Raw genomic sequence first — 15071 nt, 5'->3', positions numbered from 1 at the left:
CACCTTGCTGGTCTCGTATGTTATTGAATCGTAGACAGTTTTCCATGTCGTCTATTTTAAGCCACAAAGTGTCTATCTCCTTAGCAGATTTGGAAACACTGCAAACGTTATCTTCTATTGCATTTATCTGTTGCTCCTCATCTGACTAGATATTTGTCACCTGACTGTCACCTGACTAGATATTTTATGGAGGTCATTAAGTGAGAAGGAAATGTCTTGCTGCAACAGTCCCACTTGTGCAGACAGACCATTAATAGACATAAATATATCTCTAAAGGAGCCAAATGAGGGCTCACCTCTGTCTTAAAGGGCTCTGAGTTTCTGCAATTCTCTCCCAGCTGCCAGCTTCACCCTGTACAACCAGGCAGACCCCTAAAATAGGACCCTCAGCACAGCGTAGGGATTGGACAGCACAAACATCTGCTGTTCCATCATCCACATCCACATGGGGCTTGGCCTCTGCTCCTTGCGGCAGTGGGAGCTGCCATTTTTCTTCTGGGCCCCATCGAGCTTGACTCCATGAAGCAAGTAGCATGGGTAAGTAAGGTGTACAGCTGGGGTAAGAAAGGTGTACAGCGGACTAGATATCATTATTGAAAATAATGTAGGAGCAAAATCACATGCTGACTACTCCATGTTCCATCAAAATCTGTCCTGGGGACTCCTGTTTTTAAAGTCTCTGCTTCTGTACAGTCCAATTATTTTTTTAAACTCTGAATTAATTAGATTTATTTCATTTAAGTTGTAATTTGGTCTTTAATATTTTTTCAATGTTTTTCAATGGGATTATCATTAACGGGATACTCCGGGGGAAAATATTTTTTTTAGGTCTTTATTGGTCAATTGGTGCCAGAAAGTTAAACAGATTTGTAAATTACTTCTATTAAAAAATCTTTACCCTATATGCTACCGAGGAAATTCTGTTCTTTTTGAATTTATTTTTTGTCTTGTCCACAGCGCTCTCTGCTGACACCTCTGTCCGTGTCAGGAACTGTCCAGAGCAGCATAGGTTTGCTATGGGGATTTTTTCCTGCTCTGAACAGTTCCTGCTCTGGACATCAGGTGTCAGCAGAGAGCACTGTGGACAAGAAAAATTTGAAATTCAAAAAGAACAGAATTTCCTCTGTAGCACACAGCTGCTAATATGTACTGGAAGGGTAAAGATTTTTTTTTAATAGAAGTAATTTACAAATCTGTTTAACTTTCTGATACCAGTTCATAAAAAAAAAAAAAAAACTTTTCCATTGGAGTACCCCTTTAACTAAGATAAGTAATGATAAAAATTCCATAACCTTCAAATTTCCATAGCGTTCGATCATGTTCATGTATCTTGAATTACCATCTTATAATAAATGCATAATTGGTCTTCTACATGTTGAATATTAAAGGTAGTTAAAGATAGTTTTGTAAAATTGATGATCTCTGATGAGCACCGCAGCCCCTTCAAATGGCCGATCAGAGGTGTAGGTGGTGGTGGTGGTCCATGTTAAGTTCATCAATTTTAAAGTCCTGGACAATCCCTTTAATTAATCATTTTCAGGTGCAGTCATTTATTGGCCGCCCAGACAAGAATTAGGTTGTTTAAATGACTCTCTATATGACTATTAGTTTATTATGAGATACAGAAGCAGGAAATTATGTAAATTACTAGATTTACTTCGAAGAGAAATTGCTTCACCTTCTTCCCCGATGCAATAAAACAGCGCATTTCCTTGCAAAACAGCTATTTAGGACAACATATTGCTTTTTAGCAAGTGAAGGCCAGAGGCTAGTACAGAATATGATATGATTTAAAGGGAACCAATCATCAGATTTTACCCTATATAATGCTTGGCAAAGCGTTATATAGGGTAAAATCTTTATCCTCACCATCCCTGGGGGACGCTCCTGCCCCCAGGGATGATGAAGATATGAAGTTATAAACTAGTCACCGCCGCCGCTGTAAGTAGTCACCTGGGCTCTTCTCATCTATTCCCGTTCTTCGGCCGGGAGTGACGCCCCCTCCGCCTGATTGATGGGCCGCGTCATCGCTCTGCTCCGTCTGTTCAGTCAGCGGAACAATGATGTGGCCCATCAATCAAGCGGAGGGGGCGTCGCTCCCGGCCGAAGAACGGGAGTAGGTGAGTGGAGCTCCCCGCCCAGGTGACTAGTTTATAACTTCATATCTTCACCATCCCTGGGGGCAGGAGCGTCCCCCTGGGATGGTGAGGACAACAATTTTACCCTATATAACGCTTTGCCAAGCATTATATAGGGTAAAATCTGATGATTGGTTCCCTTTAACTCATCTGAACAGTTGTAAGAAGTTGTGAAACATTTCTTGATACAGCCACCTCAAAGGGAATGTCCGGCCTTCAATTCTGGGCTGTATTGTTTTTCTGAAACAGAGAAATCGCTAAATCCCTGTATAAATAATAGCCAGAAATAATACAGTGGTCCCTCAACATACGATGGTAATCTGTTCCAAACGGACCATCATTTGTTGAAACCATCGCATGTTGAGGGATCCATGCAATGTAAAGTATAGGACAGTGGTCTACAACCTGCGGACCTCCAGATGTTGCAAGACTACAACACCCAGCATGCCCGGACAGCCGTTGGCTGTCCAGGCATGCTGGTTGTTGTAGTTTTGCAACATCTGGAGGTCCGCAGGTTGTAGACCACTGTTAGAGGACGTTGTACTAACCTGTCCGGACCGTCACCGCTCGTCACCGCTGCCCGGGATGTCGCCGTCCATCACTGTCGCCGCGTCCCTGAGGCATCCCTGACGCTCCGGCAAGGCCTCAGCTTCCCCGGCATCCTCACCCTCCGTCGCCGCCATCACGTCGCTACGCACGCCGCTCCTATTGGATGACGGGACGACGTGCGCAGCAACGTGATGATGACGATGGAGAGCGCTGACGATGGAGGGGATCCCGAAGAGGTCGCGCCGGAGCCCCGAGGACAGGTAAGTGATCGTCAGCGGACCACACGGGGCACCGTAAACGGCTATCCGGCGGCAGCTGAAGCAGTCTGCGCTGCCGGATCGCCGTTTATGCCATGGCCCCAACATAAAAAAGCATCATATGTTGATGCTGCCTTCAACATGCGATGGCCTCTGAGAGGCCATCGCATGTTGAAATTATCGTATGTCGGGGCCATCGTAGGTCGAGGGGTCACTGTACCATTTCTAACCAATACCATAATACTAGCTTAACCAGAGTCTTCTCCAAGACAGTCATCCCATCTGTAGACAGCTGTTTTGGGGTTCATAATGAATAGCAGGATACTGCTTGGTTAGGTGGCTTTCACACCATGTTTTGGGGATACGGCAGCCGGATCCAACGGGAGAATATAAAAACTGCCCGCTGCCGTATCCCCAACAGACCCCATTAATTTGAATAAGCCAGACAGCGTCAGATAGTCACTCTGGTCAGCAATTTTGGACTGTAATCATTTTTGGATTGTATCTGGTTTTGTTTCCGGACTGAAAACCCTGGTCTGCCAAAATTTTTAGACTGGCAATAACACTCATAAGGTTCAAAAATGAGCCGACCGGAGTCACTAAGAGACTCCATCTGGCTCATTCAAATGAATGAGGTGCGGCACAGGTCCGGCGGGGATACGGAACCAGCTAGTTTTTAAATTCTCCCTCTGGATCCAGTTGCCATATCCCCAAAACATGGTGTGAATGCACCCTTAGAGGGATATTTTTGACCAAGCTCATAAGAAAAGGTAGGCATATATTCCATGGGAAACAATATGCAAATTGGCTTATACTAGCAAATTCTGTAGATTTTGCTCCAAGAGGAAAAGTTCTTGTCAGTACAGAGAAGGGTACTGGTTAGTTAGGCCAGGTTCACACCTGCATTGTATTTTCTCTTGTTCTTCTCCATCATTGGAGCAGAACAATGAAAAAAAATACATGATCTGTTACACACTGGACAACAACAGCAAACGATGGACTTTAATGAGGTCTGTCTGGTTTCCATCAATGTTTGGAATTTTACCGGGCAAAACAGTTTAGCATGCTGTGCTATTTTGTTTTGTATTTTGATGGAACCTGCAATGGACGCACCCACAGAGGCTGGTGGGAGCTCATTTGGAATAATATGCCTTAAATGTAGCTCAGTGTTGCGTGCATTAATTACTATCTTCCCTTTACATTTTCCAAGCTTCAGGCACAATACAACGTATAAAAATTGCAGTCCCATGGAGTTTTACATCTCCCCTAAAGTTTTTTTTTTTGTCCTCAATGCCTTAATTTTGGAGATTGTCTTCTTACTCTATAGTCCAAAGCTCAGACTTGTACTAAGTTTGCCAACATAACAACAAGAACAGCACTGACATGGGCTACCTGAGATAATTCTACATACTAGAAGACAGTGAAAGGAATGGTCATCGAGGATTGCTATTTCCCCAAGGTATCTGTTGTACGTAGAAACCAGGTTTTAGGAAGCACATAACCCAACCAGGAAACGCCTTCGCCTTTGGCTGAGGCTTAGGTTGCTAGGGATGTTGGAACATTCTGTCATCCTGTTTTATGGGTTTAAATGCAGGTTTGGTAGCTGGGTCTTACATTTTCAGACAAGCATAGATCAGCACAGCTCCTGAAGACAGCTCATCACTGTTATGTATACTAGATTTATAGGGACAGAACGTTGATCCAGGGATTTATTCTGATGCCATATTGGAGTCGGGAAGGAATTTTTACCTCTAGTATGAGGGTTTTTTGCCTTCCTCTGGACCAACTCAGTAGGGACTCATTAGGGATATAGGTTGAACTTGATGGACTCTGGTGTTTTTTCCACTTTATGAACTATGTAACTATGTAACTGGGATTTAAAGGGTACTCCGGTGGAAAAAAACCCATTTCAAATCAACTGGTTCCTGGCAAGGACAGAGGTGTCAGCAGAGAGCACTGTGGTCAGACTGGAAATAACTATACAACTTTCTCTGGAGCATACAGCAGCTGATACGTACTGAAATGATTAAGATTTTGTAATAGAAGTAATTTACAGATCGGTTTAACTTTCTGCCACCAGTTTATTTGAATTTTTTTTTTCCACCGGAGTAACTCCTTTGAAACTAGATGCGAACAATGTAACTGTGCACATGACTGGATGGGTTCTCATTAAAGGGTAGCTCCCACCATCCTATAGATATTTTTTCTGTCCCTGCCTATTGCACATCTATCCCTAACCCCCTCCCTGCTTTTAATTTTTCTTTTTACTATATTAAAAATAACTTTTTGTCTTCCTGGTAGTGTGCTCACTACCAGTCAGACTTCCCCAGCAAGCACACCGTCACTGATGCCTGCTGGGGCCAACACTTCCGCCCTTAGTTCATATACACAGGGTGCCTCCAGCTGTTTCACCACTACAACTCCCTGCTTGCCCTGACATCTATTGGCTGTCAGGGCATGCTGGGAGTTGTAGTAGTGAAACAGCTGGAGGCACCCTGTGTAGATAAACTATAAGTTAGTGCCATGCGGCGCTACGGCGCTAGCCCATTCCCTCCGTCACCCCCCCATACCCCGTTCCCTCCATCACAACCCCTCCCCCCACCCCGCATGCCCCATTTCCTCCATTCTGATACTTACCGATACTGCAGAGTCCAGCAGCGGGCGTGCAGGGGCCGCAGCGGCGACGACATGTGCGGGAGGAGTGGTCTCCCAGCCAGTGGCCGGGGAGCCAATGCACTCGCTCCCGCCTGTCTGATCGAAAGGCAGGGAGCGAGCGCAGTGTAAATGAATTAGGACCGATTGCCCGGCTGCAATCAGTCTGAATTCAGGCGTGACGTCATGTCGTGCTGCAGCCGGTGACTAGGAGGGAGACCCCTAGTGGCTGCTTTTCAAACGTAAAATTCACCCATAAAATGAAAAAATAAATAATGAAAATATATTACAGATATGTTATAGTACATAAGTACTACAACATATCAAAAAATAAAGTTGGTGGCAGTGCCCATTTATAGGCTGGCAAGACCAAAAATATTAGTGTATAGTTAAGTCACAAAAAAGATTTTTCATGCATAAAAAATTTACATCAAAAAGTCTCTGCAAAATAAGGGATTTCCTCAATAGTTGGCCTAAGTTAATTAACAAATCCAACAATAGTTTATTTAATCCTACAAATCTTTCTCTCAAAGGAACGAATGTACTCAGCGAACAATTCCAAGAATTTGCTAAGGAGTATTTAAACTAGGAAGGGGGGGGGGGGGGGGGCAAAAGAGTCCCATTGCCCCCTGAAACAATGCCAGAACATGTCAGTAGCAAAGAGGTTAAGAAATGACAAGCTCAGAGTCCTGTCTACAATGCCTACAGTGTAGGTAATAAAATCAATGAACTTGGGTCAATAATGGCATCTGAGAATGTAGATTTAGTGGCTGTTACAGAGACATGGTTTAATGAAAGGAATGACTGGGACATATACAGAATAGGCAACCATAGAGTCAGTTTGGGTTACGTTGCAGTTTGGCCATCATGCAGTAACTCGTGTAGGTGTGATATATAGACCACCTGGCCAAGTTAAAGAATTAGATGATCTACTAGTTGAAGAAATAGTTAAATGACAATCAAAGTTATCATTATGGGAGACTTCCATCTTCCGGATATAAACTGGAAAACCAAAATAGCTAGTTAATCCAGGAGTACAGATATTCTAAATTCCCTACTGGGATTATCTCTACAACAAGTGGTTGAGGAGCCAACCCGGAGGGAGGCCATTTTGGATTTACTATTCACAAATGGGGATTTGGTATACAATGTTATTGTAGACGAAAGCTTGGGATCGAGTGATCACCAGTCAGTGTGGTTTAATATAAGAACAGTGAAGGAGTCACACCACACAAAAACTAAAGTTTTAGATTTCAGAAAAACAGACTTTTAAAAAATTAGATTAGTCATAAATGAGTCCCTATCAGACTGGAATGGATTACATGGAGTCCAGGAGAAATGGCACTACGTAAAAGATGCATTATTGAAGGCGACAGAAAATTGCAGTAGACTTGTCAGTAAAAGCAGAAAAAGGAAGTGGCCAAAATCATAAAAAACTAAAAGCTATCATTTAGTAATTATAAAAAAAAGAAGAAAAAAAAACAGAGCAATGAAGATAGGGAAATTTACAAGACTAGGCAGAAAGAAAGCGCAGGCAGAAGAAAAATTAGCTCAGTCTGTGAAAAAAGAGGATAAGACATTCTTCAGATATATAAATGAAAAAAGGAAATTAAAACAAGGAACAACTGAATTAAAAACCAAGGAAGGAAGGTATGTAGAAGAGAATAAAGGACTAGCTGACTGCCTTAATGAATACTTCTGTTCAGTTTTTACAGAAGAAAAAGAAGGAAAAGGGCCATTAGGGAGGAAGACTAATGAATGTTTTGATGCATGTGTCTTTACAGAGGAAGAGGTTCTACGTTTGCTGTCTAAAGTGAAGACACATAAGTCACAGGGGCCTGATGGGATAAACCCAAAATTATTAAAAGAGCTTAGTGGTGAGCTAGCAAAACCGTTAACATATTTATTTAACCAATCACTGGTAACAGGAGTCGTCCCAGAAGATTGGAAATTAGCAAATGTCGTGCCCATTCACAAGAAAGATAGTAGGGAGGAATCAAGCAACTATAGGCCAGTAAGTCTGACATCAATAGTGGGGAAATTAATGGAAACCCTACAAAAGGATGGGATTGTGGAACATCTAAAATCCCATGGTTTGTAAGTTGAAAAACAACATGGGTTTACTTCAGGGAGATCATGTCAAACATATCTTTTGATTTTTGATTTTTTTGACTGGGTGACTAAAATAATAGATGGGGAGGGGCAGTAGACATCACATATCTAGATTTTTGTAAGGCTTTTGACACTGTCCCACATAGAAGACTTATCAATAAACTGCAGTCATTGAGCTTGGACTTCAATATTGTTGAGTGGATTAGGCAGTGGCTGAGTAACAGACAACAGAGGGTTGTAGTCAATGGAGAATATTCAGAGCAAGGTCTTGTTATCAGTGGGGATCTCAGGGATCTGTACTGGGACCAATATTGTTTAATATCTTCATTAGTGATATTACAGAAGGTCTCAATGGTAAGGTATTCGTATTTTTGCTGATGACACAAAGATATGTAACAGGGTTGATCTTCCTTGAGGAATACACCAAATGGAAAAGGATTTAGGAAAACTAGAAGAATGGTCAGAACTCTGGCAACTGAAATTTAATGTGGATAAGTGCAAGATAATGTACCAGGGGCGTAAAAACCCTTGAGCAGAATATAGAATATTTGACACAGTCCTGACCTCTGTATCTGAGGAAAGGGATTTAGGAGTAATTATTTCAGAAGACTTAAAGCGTATCCATCAGATCCATCAAATTTTTTTTTTATATATATATATCACTCAGTATCTAATCCTGACCAGGTACATCTAATTTTATGTGTCTAGCACCTTTATTTATTTTTTTATTTACACTTTTAATTTAGCTCACTAGTCTGAATTCCTCTCAAAGGGAGGGGGCGTAGCCTCACTGTGCAGGTCTCCGCCCCCTCCCTCAGTATACTGTCTGCTCACATCTCCCCTAGCATTATCAAAACCACAACTCCCAGCTTGTCCTCACTGACAGTAGATGGACACAAGGAAGTGTGTCCATGATGTAGGTGATGATGCATGGACACAGCAGGGCTAGTATGTGTCCAAGCAGGTGGGGGGGGGGGGGCAGATAACCTATTGGTCATACATGCTTACCAACATATAAAAAGTTTTTGTGTCTGACAGTGCCCATTTAAAGGTAGGAAGACGATGTAATAGAGCAGCAGGTAACGCTAGCAGAATGCTTGGATGTGTGGGGAGAGGTATAAGCAGTAGAGAGAGAAGTGCTCATGCCGCTGTACAGAACACTGGTGAGACCTCACTTGGAGTATTGTGCGCAGTACTGGAGGTTGTATCTCCAGAAGGATATAGATACTCTAGAGAGAGTTCAGAGAAGATACTAAACTAGTACATGGATTGCAGGATAAAACATACCAGGATAGAAGATAGAACAGACAGAGGGGATATGATAGAGACTTTGTGTTACGCCGAGCGCTCCGGGTCCCCGCTCCTCCCCGGAGCGCTCGCTTCACTCCCTCCGCTGCAGCGCTCCGGTCACGTCCTCTGACCCGGGGCGCTGCGATCCCGGCGCACCCCGGCTCCCCTACCTGACTCGCTCCCCGTCTGTTCTGTCCCGGCGCGCGCGGCCCCGCTCCCTAGGGCGCGCGCGCGCCGGGTCTCTGCGATTTAAAGGGCCACTGCGCCGCTGATTGGCGCAGTGGTTCCAATTAGGGTTATCACCTGTGCACTTCCCTATATTACCTCACTTCCCTTGCACTCCCTTGCCGGATCTTGTTGCCTTAGTGCCAGTGAAAGCGTTCCTTGTGTGTTCCTTGCCTGTGTTTCCAGACCTTCTGCCGTTGCCCCTGACTACGATCCTTGCTGCCTGCCCCGACCTTCTGCTACGTCCGACCTTGCTTCTGCCTACTCCCTTGTACTGCGCCTATCTTCAGCAGCCAGAGAGGTGAGCCGTTGCTAGTGGATACGACCTGGTCACTACCGCCGCAGCAAGACCATCCCGCTTTGCGGCGGGCTCTGGTGAAAACCAGTAGTGGCTTAGAACCGGTCCACTAGCACGGTCCACGCCAATCCCTCTCTGGCACAGAGGGTCCACTACCTGCCAGCCGGCACCGTGACAGTAGATCCGGCCATGGATCCCGCTGAAGTTCCTCTGCCAGTTGTCGCTGACCTCACCACGGTGGTCGCCCAGCAGTCACAACAGATAGCGCAACAAGGCCAACAGCTGTCTCAACTGACCGTTATGCTACAACAGTTACTACCACAGCTTCAGCAGTCATCTCCTCCGCCAGCTCCTGCACCTCCTCCGCAGCGAGTGGCCGCTCCTGGGATACGCTTATCCTTGCCGGATAAATTTGATGGGGACTCTAAGTTTTGCCGTGGCTTTCTTTCCCAATGTTCCCTGCATCTGGAGATGATGTCGGACCTGTTTCCCACTGAAAGGTCTAAGGTGGCTTTCGTAGTCAGTCTTCTGTCCGGAAAAGCCCTGTCATGGGCCACACCGCTCTGGGACCGCAATGACCCCGTCACTGCCTCTGTACACTCCTTCTTCTCGGAAATCCGAAGTGTCTTTGAGGAACCTGCCCGAGCCTCTTCTGCTGAGACTGCCCTGTTGAACCTGGTCCAGGGTAATTCTTCCGTTGGCGAGTATGCCGTACAGTTCCGTACACTTGCTTCAGAATTGTCCTGGAATAATGAGGCCCTCTGCGCGACCTTCAAAAAAGGCCTATCCAGCAACATTAAAGATGTTCTGGCCGCACGAGAAATTCCTGCTAATCTACATGAACTTATTCACCTAGCCACTCGCATTGACATGCGTTTTTCTGAAAGGCGTCAGGAACTCCGCCAAGATATGGACTCTGTTCGCACGAGGCGTTTCGTCTCCTCGGCTCCTCTCTCCTCTGGTCCCCTGCAATCTGTTCCTGTGCCTCCCGCCATGGAGGCTATGCAGGTCGACCGGTCTCGCCTGACACCTCAAGAGAGGACACGACGCCGTATGGAGAACCTCTGCCTGTACTGTGCTAGTACCGAACACTTCCTGAGGGATTGTCCTATCCGTCCTCCCCGCCTGGAAAGACGTACGCTGACTCCGCACAAAGGTGAGACAGTCCTTGATGTCTTCTCTGCTTCTCCACGTCTTACTGTGCCTGTGCGGATGTCTGCCTCTGCCTTCTCCTTCTCTACGGTGGCCTTCTTGGACTCTGGATCGGCAGGAAATTTTATTTTGGCCTCTCTCGTCTACAGGTTCAACATCCCGGTGACCAGTCTTGCCAGACCCCTCTACATCAATTGTGTAAATAATGAAAGATTGGACTGTACCATACGTTTCCGCACGGAGCCCCTTCTTATGAGCATCGGAGCTCATCATGAGAGGATTGAACTTTTGGTCCTCCCCAATTGCACCTCAGAAATTCTCCTTGGACTTCCCTGGCTTCAACTTCATTCCCCAACCCTGGATTGGTCCACTGGGGAGATCAAGAGTTGGGGGTCCTCTTGTTCCAAGAACTGTCTAAAACCGGTTCCCAGTAACCCTTGCCGTAACTCTGTGGTTCCTCCAGTAACCGGTCTCCCTAAGGCCTATATGGACTTCGCGGATGTTTTCTGCAAAAAACAAGCTGAGACTCTACCTCCTCACAGGCCTTATGATTGCCCTATCGACCTCCTCCCGGGCACTACTCCACCCCGGGGCAGAATGTATCCTCTCTCTGCCCCAGAGACTCTTGCCATGTCCGAATACGTCCAGGAGAATCTAAAAAAGGGCTTTATCCGTAAATCCTCCTCTCCTGCCGGAGCCGGATTTTTCTTTGTGTCCAAAAAAGATGGCTCCCTACGTCCTTGCATTGACTACCGCGGTCTTAATAAAATCACGGTTAAGAACCGCTACCCCTTACCCCTCATCTCTGAACTCTTTGATCGCCTCCAAGGTGCCCACATCTTCACTAAATTGGACTTAAGAGGCGCCTATAACCTCATCCGCATCAGAGAGGGGGACGAGTGGAAAACGGCATTTAACACCAGAGATGGACACTTTGAGTATCTGGTCATGCCCTTTGGACTGTGCAATGCCCCTGCCGTCTTCCAAGACTTTGTCAATGAAATTTTTCGTGATCTGTTATACTCCTGTGTTGTTGTATATCTGGACGATATCCTAATTTTTTCTGCCAATCTAGAAGAACACCGCCAGCATGTCCGTATGGTTCTTCAGAGACTTCGTGACAACCAACTCTATGCCAAAATTGAGAAATGTCTGTTTGAATGCCAATCTCTTCCTTTTCTAGGATATTTGGTCTCTGGCCAGGGACTACAGATGGATCCAGACAAACTCTCTGCCGTCTTAGATTGGCCACGCCCCTCCGGACTCCGTGCTATCCAACGCTTTTTGGGGTTCGCCAATTATTACAGGCAATTTATTCCACATTTTTCTACCATTGTGGCTCCTATCGTGGCTTTAACCAAAAAAAATGCTGATCCCAAGTCCTGGCCTCCTCAAGCAGAAGACGCCTTTAAACGACTCAAGTCTGCCTTTTCTTCGGCTCCCGTGCTCTCCAGACCTGACCCTTCCAAATCCTTCCATGGGCCGAATTCTCGTATAACTTCAGGGTCTCTGAATCTTCCTCCAAATCCCCATTTTTCGTGGTGTACGGCCGTCACCCTCTTCCCCCCCTCCCTACCCCCTTGCCCTCTGGTCTGCCCGCTGTGGATGAAATTTCTCGTGACCTTTCCATTATATGGAGAGAGACCCAAAATTCTCTCTTACAGGCTTCTTCACGCATGAAGAGGTTCGCGGATAAGAAAAGAAGAGCTCCCCCCGTTTTTTCCCCTGGAGACAAGGTATGGCTCTCCGCTAAATATGTCCGCTTCCGTGTCCCTAGCTACAAGTTGGGACCACGCTATCTTGGTCCTTTCAAAATTTTGTGTCAAATGAATCCTGTCTCTTATAAACTTCTTCTTCCTCCTTCTCTTCGTATCCCTAATGCCTTTCACGTCTCTCTTCTCAAACCACTCATCCTCAACCGTTTTTCTCCCAAATCTGTTCCTCCCACTCCTGTTTCCGGCTCCTCGGACGTCTTCTCGGTCAAGGAAATTTTGGCTGCCAAAAAGGTCAGAGGGAAAAAATTTTTTTTAGTAGACTGGGAGGGTTGTGGTCCTGAAGAGAGATCCTGGGAACCTGAGGACAACATCCTTGACAAAAGTCTGCTCCTCAGGTTCTCAGGCTCCAAGAAGAGGGGGAGACCCAAGGGGGGGGGTACTGTTACGCCGAGCGCTCCGGGTCCCCGCTCCTCCCCGGAGCGCTCGCTTCACTCCCTCCGCTGCAGCGCTCCGGTCACGTCCTCTGACCCGGGGCGCTGCGATCCCGCTGCCAGCCGGGATGCGATTCGCGATGCGGGTAGCGCCCGCTCGCGATGCGCACCCCGGCTCCCCTACCTGACTCGCTCCCCGTCTGTTCTGTCCCGGCGCGCGCGGCCCCGCTCCCTAGGGCGCGCGCGCGCCGGGTCTCTGCGATTTAAAGGGCCACTGCGCCGCTGATTGGCGCAGTGGTTCCAATTAGGGTTATCACCTGTGCACTTCCCTATATTACCTCACTTCCCTTGCACTCCCTTGCCGGATCTTGTTGCCTTAGTGCCAGTGAAAGCGTTCCTTGTGTGTTCCTTGCCTGTGTTTCCAGACCTTCTGCCGTTGCCCCTGACTACGATCCTTGCTGCCTGCCCCGACCTTCTGCTACGTCCGACCTTGCTTCTGCCTACTCCCTTGTACCGCGCCTATCTTCAGCAGCCAGAGAGGTGAGCCGTTGCTAGTGGATACGACCTGGTCACTACCGCCGCAGCAAGACCATCCCGCTTTGCGGCGGGCTCTGGTGAAAACCAGTAGTGGCTTAGAACCGGTCCACTAGCACGGTCCACGCCAATCCCTCTCTGGCACAGAGGGTCCACTACCTGCCAGCCGGCACCGTGACACTTTGAAATACATAAAGGGAATCAACACAGTAAAGGAGGAGAGGAGAATATATATAGAAGAAAAACTACCACAAGAGGACATACCGTAGTTTTAAATTAGAGAGGCAAAGATTTAAAAGTAATATCAGGAAGCATTACCTTACTGAGAGAGTAGCGGATGCATGGAATAGTCTTCCTGCATAAGCGGTCGCTGCAAACACAGTGAAGGAGTTTAAACATGCATGGGAAAAGCATAAGGCTATCCTTCATATAAGATAGGGATAAGCATAAGGCTATCCTTCATATAAGATAGGGATACGCATAAGGCTAGCCTTCATATAAGATAGGGATAAGCATAAGGCTATCCTCCATATAAGATAGGGATAAGTATAAGGCTATCCTTCATATAAGATGGGATAAGTATAAGGCTATCCTTCATATAAAATAGGGCCAGGGACTATTCATTGGATTCAGATTATTGGGCTGACTAGATGGGGCCAAATGGTTCTTATCTGCTGACACATTCTATGTTTCTTTGTGTCTACAGAGATATACCAATGAGAATATTTAAGCCACCAGACCTTTATCAACATGTTTAATCCAAAACGTGAAGAAAATATATTTTCTATAATCTCAATGGCCAGATTAGTATATTTATCTCTCATGCAGTGCCACATGATCTGGGAGAATACTATTTTAAGTATATATTTCATTACTAATTTTGGTGTACACGCTATGAGTAGGGACACATAGTCCATAAGGAGCATAGAAAGTGATTTTTCTATACTTTCTATACTCCTCCTGCTAAAATACTTCATACCAATACACAATGCACTCAGAATTTTGGACACTTAGAAGTCAGTGGTAAATTCCCCCTATGGAGTCCAACAGAGCTTGTACAACATCAGCCCTTAACCTGGTGTTTGGGTTAAAGGGGTACTCTGGGGGAAAATTATTTTTTGCATATTATCTGGCTCCAGAAAGTTAAACAGATTTGTAAATTAAATGAATACAAAAGAAAAGGGATGTGCAGCTCACAATTAACTAGCCGAGGTAAGGAGGTTGTACACCTACACCTGGTGCTGGTAATTTAACCCTTTAAGGACCAGGCCATTTTACACCTTAGGACCGAAGCGTTTTTTTGCAATTCTGACCACTTTATCACTTTAAACATTAATAACTCTGGAATGCTTTCACTTATCATTCTGATTCCGAGATTGTTTTTTCGTGACATATTCTACTTTAACATAGTGGTAAAATTTTGTGGTAACTTGCATCCTTTCTTGGTGAAAAATCCCAAAATTTGATGAAAAATTTGAAAATTTTGCATTTTTCTAACTTTGAAGCTCTCTGCTTGTAAGCAAAATGGATATTCCAAATAAGAAAAAAATTTATTCACATAAACAATATGTCCACTGTTACGCCTAGCGCTCCGGGTCCCCGCTCCTCCCCGGAGCGCGTACGGCGTCTCTCTCTCCGCAGCGCCCCGGTCGGTCCCGCTGACCGGGAGCGCTGCACTGTCATGGCCGTCGGGGATGCGATTCGCACAGCGGGACGCG

This window comes from Hyla sarda, chromosome 2, assembly GCF_029499605.1.
Source record: "Hyla sarda isolate aHylSar1 chromosome 2, aHylSar1.hap1, whole genome shotgun sequence".
In the NCBI taxonomy this organism is placed as follows: domain Eukaryota; kingdom Metazoa; phylum Chordata; class Amphibia; order Anura; family Hylidae; genus Hyla; species Hyla sarda.
The sequence above is the reverse complement of the archived record's forward strand: the minus strand, read 5'-3'. Positions refer to the sequence as shown.